We start from the raw sequence: 9,242 nt of genomic DNA, 5'->3' as shown, positions 1-9,242 counted from the left end.
TCTCTGCACTCATGGTGGAATCGCCACACTCGTGGTGGAATCCCAGCACGCGTGGTGTAATCTCTAAATTTGTGGTGGAATCTCCACACTTGTGGTGGAAGCTCTGCACTCATGGTGGAATCTCTGCACTTATGGCAGAATCTCCGCACTCATGGTGGAATCTCCACACTCATGGTGGAATCTCTGCACTCATGGTGGAATCTCCTCACTTGTGACGGAATCTCTGCACTTGTGACGGAATCTCTGCACTCATGGCAGAATCTCTGCACTCGTGGCAGAATCTCTGCACTCGTGGTGGAATCTCCACACTCGTGGTTTTATCTCGGCACTTGTGGCAGAATCTCTGAACTCAGGGCGTAATCTCTGCACTTGTGGCAGAATCTCTGCACTCATGGGTGAATCGTAACACACGCGATGGAATTTCCGCACGCATGGTGGAATCTCTAGACTTGTGGTGGAATCTCCACACTTGTGGTGGAATCTCCTCACTTGTGGTGGAATCTCTGCACTCATGGCGGAATCTCTGCACTTATGGCAGAATCTCCACATTCATGGTGGAATCTCCACACTCATGGTGGAATGTCTGCACTCATGGTGGAATCTCCGCACACGTGGTGGAATCTCCATTCTTGTGGCATAATCTCCACACTCGTGGTGGAATCTCTGAACTCATGACGAATCTCTGCACTTATGGGAGAATCTCTACACTCCTGGTGGAATCTCCGCATGAGTGGTGGAATCTCCACACTTGTGTCGGAATCTCCACACATGGTGGAATCTTCAAATTATGGTGGAATCTGCTCTCATGGCGGAATTACCACACTTGTGGTGGAATCTCCCCCCTCCTGTGGTGGAATCGCCACACTTGTGGTGGAATCTCCACACTCGTGGTGGAATCTCTGGACTGATGGCAAAATCTCTGCACTTATGGCAGAATCTCCACATTCATGGTGGAATCTCCACACTCATGGTGGAATGTCTGCACTCATGGTGGAATCTCCGCACACGTGGTGGAATCTCCATTCTTGTGGCAGAATCTCCACACTCGTGGTGGAAACTCTGAACTCATGACGAATCTCTGCACTTATGGGAGAATCTCTACACTCCTGGTGGAATCTCCGCATGAGTGGTGGAATCTCCACACTTGTGTCGGAATCTCCACACATGGTGGAATCTCCACACTCATGGTGGAATCTGCGCTCATGGCGGAATCACCACACTTGTGGCAGAATCTCCCCCCTCCTGTGGTGGAATCTCCACACTTGTGGTGGAATCTCCACACTCGTGGTGGAATCTCTGGACTGATGGCAAAATCTCTGCACTTATGGCGGAATCTTTAGACTCCTGGCAGAATCTCTGCATGCGTGGTGGAATCTCCACACTTGTGGCAGAATCTCCACACTTGTGGTGGAATCTTCACACTCGTGGTGGAATCTCTGCACTCATGGTGGAATCTCCGCACTTGTGGTGGAATCTCCACACTCGTGTTGGAATCTCTGCACTTCTGGCGGAATCTCTGCACTCATGGCGGAATCTCCGCACTCGTGGCAGAATCTCCGCACTCATGGTGGAATCTCCACACTCATGGCGGAATCTCTGCACTCGTGGCAGAATCTCTGCACTCATGGTGGAATCTCCACACTCGTGGTTGAAGCTCTGCACTTGTGGCAGAATCTCTGAACTCATGGCGGAATCTCTGCACTTGTGGCAGAATCTCTGCACTCATGGTGGAATCGCCACACTCGTGGTGGAATCCCAGCACGCGTGGTGTAATCTCTAAATTTGTAGTGGAATCTCCACACTTGTGGTGGAAGCTCTGCACTCATGGTGGAATCTCTGCACTTATGGCAGAATCTCCGCACTCATGGTGGAATCTCCACACTCATGGTGGAATCTCTGCACTCATGGTGGAATCTCCTCACTTGTGACGGAATCTCTGCACTCATGGCGGAATCTCTGCACTCGTGGCAGAATCTCTGCACTCGTGGTGGAATCTCCACACTCCTGGTTTTATCTCTGCACTCTTTGCAGAATCTCTGAACTCAGGGCGTAATCTCTATGTACTTGTGGCAGAATCTCTGCACTAATGGGTGAATCCTCACACTCGTGATGGAATTCCCGCACGCATGGTGGAATCTCTACACTTGTGGTGGAATCTCCACACTTGTGGTGGAATCTCTGCACTCATTGTGGAATCTCTGCACTTATGGCAGAATCTCCGCACTCATGGTGGAATCTCCACAATCATGGTGGAATGTCTGCACTCATGGTGGAATCTCCACACTCGTGGTGGAATCTCCGCACGTGTGGTGGAATCTCCATTCTTGTGGCAGAATCTCCACACTCGTGGTGGAATCTCTGAACTCATGGCGAATCTCTGCACTTATGGGAGAATCTCTACACTCCTGGTGGAATCTCCGCATGAGTGGTGGAATCTCCACACTTGTGTCGGAATCTCCACACATGGTGGAATCTCTACACTCATGGTGGAATCTGCACTCATGGCGGAATCACCACACTTGTGGCAGAATCTCCCCCCTCCCGTGGTGAAATCTCCACACTTGTGGTGGAATCACCACACTCGTGGTGGAATCTCTCGACTGATGGTGAAATCTCTGCACTTATGGCGGAATCTCTACACTCGTGGCAGAATCTCTGCATGCGTGGTGGAATCTCCACACTTGTGGCAGAATCTCCACACTTGTGGTGGAATCTTCACACTCGTGGTGGAATCTCTGCACTCATGGCGGAATCTCTAAACTTATAGCAGAATCTCTACACTTGTGGCAGAATCTCCGCACTTGTGGTGGAATCTCTGCACTCATGGTGGAATCTCCGCACTTGTGGTGGAATCTCCACACTCGTGGTGGAATCTCTGCACTTCTGGCGGAATCTCTGCACTATTGGCGGAATCTCTGCACTCGTGGCAGAATATCTGCACTCGTGGTGGAATCTCCACACTCGTGGTTGAATCTCTGCACTTGTGGCAGAATCTCTGAACTCATGGCAGAATCTCTGCACTTGTGGTAGAATTTCTGCACTCATGGTGGAATCGCCACACTCGTGGTGGAATCCCAGCACGCATGGTCGAATCGCTACACTTGTAGTGAAATCTCCACTCTTGTGGTGGAAGCTCTGCACTCATGGTGAAATCTCTGCACGTAAGGCAGAATCTCCGCACTCATGGTGGTATCAAAACACTAGTGGTGGAATCTTGGCACTCATGGTGGAATCTCCTCACTTCTGGCGGAATCTCTGCACTTATGGCGGAATTTCTGCACTCGTGGCAGAATCTCTCCACTAGTGGTGGAATCTCCACACTTGTGGTGTTATCTCTGCATTTGTGGCAGAATCTCTGCACTCATGGTGGAATCGCCACACTTGTGGTGGAATCCCAGCACGCATGGTCGAATCTCTACACTTGTGGTGAAATCTCCACACTTGTGGTGGAAGCTCTGCACTCATGGTGGAATCTCTGCACGTAAGGCAGAATCTCCGCACTCATGGTGGAATCTCAACACTCGTGGTGGAATCTTGGCACTCATGGTGGAATCTCCTCACTTATGGCGGAATCTCTGCACTTATGGCGGAATCTCTGCACTCGTGGCAGAATCTCTGCACTAGTAGTGGAATCTCCACACTCGTGGTGTTATCTCTGCACTTGTGGCAGAATCTCTGAACTCAAGGTGTAATCTCTGCACTTGTGGCAGAATCTCTGCACTCATGGGTGAATCGCCACACTCGCGGTGGAATCCCCGCACGCACGGTGGAATCTCTACACTTGTGGTGGAATCTCCACACTTGTGGTGGAATCTCTGCACTCATGGCGGAATCTCTGCACTTATGGCAGAATCTCTGCACTCATGGTGGAGTCTCCACACTCATGGTGGAATCTCTGCACTCATGGTGGAATCTATACACTTGTGGCGGAATCTCCGCACACGTGATAGAATCTCCAAACTTGTGGCGGAATCTCCACACTTGTCGTGGAATTTCTGCACTCATGGTGGAATCTCTGCACTAATGGCGGAATCTCTACACTCCTGGTGGAATCTCCGCATGAGTGGTGGACTCTCCGCATGAGTGATGGAATCTCCACACTTGTGTCGGAATCTCCACACGTGGCGGAATCCCAACACTCATGGTGGAATCTCTGCACTCATGGTGGAATCACCACACTTGTGGTGGAATCTCCCACATTCCCGTGGTGAAATCTCCACACTTGTGGCGGAACCTTCACACTTATGGTGGAATCTCTGCACTGATGGTGGAATCTCTGCACTTATGGTGGAATCTCTACACTCGTGGCAGAATCTCTGCACTCGTGGTGGAATCTCCACACTCATGGTGGAATCTCTGCACTTGTGGCGGAATCTCTGCACTCATGGCAGAATCTCTGCACTCGTGGCAGAATCTCTGCACTCGTGGTAGAATCTCTACACTCTTGGTGGAATCTCTGCAATTGTGGCGGAATCTCTGCACAAATGGCATAATCTCTGCACTCGTGGCAGAATCTCTGCACTCGTGTTGGAATCTCCGCACTAGTGGTGGAATCTCTGCACTTGTAGCAGAATTTCTGAACTCATGGCGGAATCTCTGCACTTGTGGCAGAATCTCTGCACTCATGGTGGAATCGCCACACTTGTGGTGGAATCCCCGCACACGTGGTGGAATCTCTACACTTGTGGCGGAATCTCCACACTCGTGGTTCAATCTCTGGACTGATGGCGAAATCTCTGCACTTATGGCGGAATCTCTACACTCGTGGCAGAATCTCTGCATGCGTAGTGGAATCTCCACACTTGTGGCAGAATCTCCACACTCGTGGTGGTATCTCCGCACTCATGGTGGAATCTCCTCACTTGTGGCAAAATCTCTGCACTCATGGCGGAATCTCTGCACTCGTGGCAGAATCTCTGCACTCGTGGTGGAATCTCTACACTCATGGTGTTATCTCTGCACTTGTGGCAGAATCTCTGAACTCATGGCGTAATCTCTGCACTTGTGGCAGAATCTCTACAATCATGGGTGAATCGCCACACTCGCGGTGCAAATCCCCGCACGCATGGTTGAATCTCTACACTTGTGGTGGAATCTCCACACTTGTGGTGGAATCTCTGCACTTCTAGCGGAATATCTGCACTTATGGCAGAATCTCCGCACTCATGGTGGAGTCTCCACACTCGTGGTGGAATCTCTGCACTCATAGTGGAATCTATACACTTGTAGCGGAATCACCGCACACATGATAGAATCTCCATACTTGTGGCGGAATCTCCACACTCCTGGTGGAATTTCTGCACTCATGGTGGAATCTCTGCACTAATGGCGGAATCTCTACACTCCTGGTGGGATCTCCGCATCAATAGTGGAATCTCCACACTTGTGTCGGAATCTCCACACGTGGCGCAATCCCAACACTCATGGTGGAATCTCTGCACTCATGGTGGAATCACCCCACTTGTGGTGGAATCTCCCACCCTCCCGTGGTGAAATCTCCACATTTGTGGCGGAATCTCCATACTCGTGGTGGAAGCTCTGCACTGATGGCGGAATCTCTGCACTTATGGCGGAATCTCTACACTCGTGGCAGAATCTCTGCATGCATGGTGGAATCTCCACAATTGTGGCAGAATCTCCACACGCCTGGCAGAATCTCCGCACTAGTGTTGGAATCTCTGCACTCATGGTGGACTCTCCGCACTCGTGGTGGAATCTCCACACTCGTGGTGGAATCTCTGCACTTGTAGCGGAATCTCTGCACTCATGGCGGAATCTCCACACTCATGGTGGAATCTCGACACTCGTGGGGGAATCTCCACACTCGTGGTGGATTCTCTGCACTCGTGGCCGAATCTTCACACTCATGGTGGAATCTCTGCACTCATGGTGAAAACTCCACACTTGTGGTGGAATCTCTGCACTGATGGTGGAATCTCCACACTCGTGGTAGAATCTCTGCACTCCTGGGTAAATCTCTGCACTCTTGGCAGAATCCCGGCACTCATGGCGGAATCTCTGCACTCATGGCGGAATCTCCATACTCATGGTGGAATCTCGACACTCGTGGGGGAATCTCCACACTCGTGGTGGATTCTCTGCACTCATGGCCGAATCTTCACACTCATGGTGGAATCTCTGCACTCCTGGTGAAATCTCCACACTCTTGGTGGAATCTCCATACTTGTGGTGGAATCTCTGCACTCATGGTGGAATCTCCACACTCGTGGTGGAATCTCTGCACTCATGGTGGAATCTCTGCACTTGTGGGGGAATCTTCAATGCATGGTGGAATCTCCACACCTGTGGCGGAATCGCCACACTCATAGTGGAATCGCTGCACTCATTGCGGAATCTCTGCACTTATGGCAGAATCTCTACACTCGTGGCAGAATCTACGCACTCGTGGTGGAATCTCTGCACTCATGGTGGAATCTCTGCATTAGTGATGGAATCTCCACACTCATGGTGGAATCTCTCCACTTGTGGCAGAATCTCTGCACTCATGGTGGAATTTCTGCACTTGTAGCAGAATCTCTGCACTTGTGGTGGAATCTCCACACTCGTGGTGGAATCTCTGCACTCGTGGTGGAATCGCTGCACTCTGGTGGAATCCCTGCACTCATGGCGGAATCTCTGCACTCATGGCGGAATCTCTACACTCCTGGTGGAATCTCCGCATGAGTGGTGGAATCTCCGCATGAGTGATGGAATCTCCACACTTGTGTCGGAATCTCCACACGTGGCGGAATCCCAACACTCATGGTGGAATCTCTACACTCATGGCGGAATCACCACACTTGTGGTGGAATCTCCCACATTCCCGTGGTGAAATCTCCACACTTGTGGCGGAATCTTCACACTTATGGTGGAATCTCTGCACTGATGGTGGAATCTCTGCACTTATGGTGGAATCTCTATACTCGTGGCAGAATCTCCACACTCATGGTGGAATCTCTGCACTTGTGGCGGAATCTCTGCACTCATGGCAGAATCTCTGCACTTGTGGCAGAATCTCTGCACTCGTGGTAGAATCTCTACACTCTTGGTGGAATCTCTGCAATTGTGGCGGAATCTCTGCACAAATGGCATAATCTCTGCACTCGTGGCGGAATCTCTGCACTCGTGGTGGAATCTCCGCACTCGTGGTGGAATCTCTGCACTTGTGGCAGAATTTCTGAACTCATGGCGGAATCTCTGCACTTGTGGCAGAATCTCTGCACTCATGGTGGAATCGCCACACTTGTGGTGGAATCCCCGCACACGTGGTGGAATCTCTACACTTGTGGCGGAATCTCCACACTCGTGGTTGAATCTCTGGACTGATGGCAAAATCTCTGCACTTATGGCGGAATCTCTACACTCGTGGCAGAATCTCTGCATGCGTGGTGGAATCTCCACACTTGTGGCAGAATCTCCACACTCGTGGTGGTATCTCTGCACTCATGGTGGAATCTCCTCACTTGTGGCAAAATCTCTGCACTCATGGCGGAATCTCTGCACTCGTGGCAGAATCTCTGCACTCGTGGTGGAATCTCCACACTTATGGTGTTATCTCTGTACTTGTGGCAGAATCTCTGAACTCATGGCGTAATCTCTGCACTTGTGGCAGAATCTCTACAATCATGGGTGAATCGCCACACTTGCGGTGCAAATCCCCGCACGCATGGTGGAATCTCTACACTTGTGGTTGAATCTCCACACTCGTGGTGGAATCTCTGCACTCATAGTGGAATCTATACCCTTGTGGCGGAATCACCGCACACGTGATAGAATCTCCATACTTGTGGCGGAATCTCCACACTCCTGGTGGAATTTCTGCACTCATGGTGGAATCTCTGCACTAATGGCGGAATCTCTACACTCCTGGTGGAATCTCCGCATCAATAGTGGAATCTCCACACTTGTGTCGGAATCTCCACACGTGGCGCAATCCCAACACTCAAGGTGGAATCTCTGCACTCATGGTGGAATCACCACACTTGTGGTGGAATCTCCCACCCTCCCGTGGTGAAATCTCCACATTTGTGGCGGAATCTCCATACTCGTGGTGGAAGCTCTGCACTGATGGCGGAATCTCTGCGCTTATGGCGGAATCTCTACACTCGTGGCAGAATCTCTGCATGCATGGTGGAATCTCCACACTTGTGGCAGAATCTCCAGACGCCTGGCAGAATCTCCACACTAGTGTTGGAATCTCTGCACTCATGGTGGACTCTCCGCACTCGTGGTGGAATCTCCACACTCGTGGTGGAATCTCTGCACTTGTAGCGGAATCTCTGCACTCATGGCAGAATCTCTGCACTCGTGGCAGAATCTCTGCACTCGTGGTGGTATCTCCACACTCTTGGTGGAATCTCTGCACTTGTGGCAGAATTTCTGAACTCATGGTGGAAGCTCTGCACTTGTGGCAGAATCTCTGCACTCATGGTGGAATCGCTACACTTGTGGTGGAATCCCTGCACACATGGTAGAATCACCACACTTGTGGTGGAATCTCCCACATTCCCGTGGTGAAATCTCCACACTTGTGGCGGAATCTTCACACTTATGGTGGAATCTCTGCACTGATGGTGGAATCTCTGCACTTATGGTGGAATCTCTACACTCGTGGCAGAATCTCTGCACTCGTGGTGGAATCTCCACACTCATGGTGGAATCTCTGCACTTGTGGCGGAATCTCTGCACTCATGGCAGAATCTCTGCACTCGTGGCAGAATCTCTGCACTCGTGGTAGAATCTCTGCACTCGTGGTAGAATCTCTACACTCTTGGTGGAATCTCTGCAATTGTGGCGGAATCTCTGCACAAATGGCATAATCTCTGCACTCGTGGCAGAATCTCTGCACTCGTGTTGGAATCTCCGCACTCGTGGTGGAATCTCTGCACTTGTAGCAGAATTTCTGAACTCATGGCGGAATCTCTGCACTTGTGGCAGAATCTCTGCACTCATGGTGGAATCGCCACACTTGTGGTGGAATCCCCGCACACGTGGTGGAATCTCTACACTTGTGGTGGAATCTCCACACTCGTGGTTCAATCTCTGGACTGATGGCGAAATCTCTGCACTTATGGCGGAATCTCTACACTCGTGGCAGAATCTCTGCATGCGTAGTGGAATCTCCACACTTGTGGCAGAATCTCCATACTCGTGGTGGTATCTCTGCACTCATGGTGGAATCTCCTCACTTGTGGCAAAATCTCTGCACTCATGGCGGAATCTCTGCACTCGTGGCAGAATCT

General features: G+C 50.9%; 1 long non-coding RNA gene and 2 pseudogenes across 2 annotated transcripts in view; all 3 read right to left on the bottom strand.

Moving 5' to 3' along the window:
* Positions 1-9,242, bottom strand: part of LOC144752194 (uncharacterized) — a 659,734-nt gene that overhangs the window by 354,066 nt on the left and 296,426 nt on the right. The gene's annotated exons all lie outside the window — the stretch shown is intronic.
* On the bottom strand, positions 2,762-4,081 carry LOC144752153 (uncharacterized; annotated as a pseudogene).
* On the bottom strand, positions 4,437-9,212 carry LOC144752152 (uncharacterized; annotated as a pseudogene).

This window comes from Lissotriton helveticus, chromosome 4_2 (assembly GCF_964261635.1).
Source record: "Lissotriton helveticus chromosome 4_2, aLisHel1.1, whole genome shotgun sequence".
Lineage (NCBI taxonomy): Eukaryota > Metazoa > Chordata > Amphibia > Caudata > Salamandridae > Lissotriton > Lissotriton helveticus.
The sequence above is the reverse complement of the archived record's forward strand: the minus strand, read 5'-3'. Positions and strand labels throughout refer to the sequence as shown.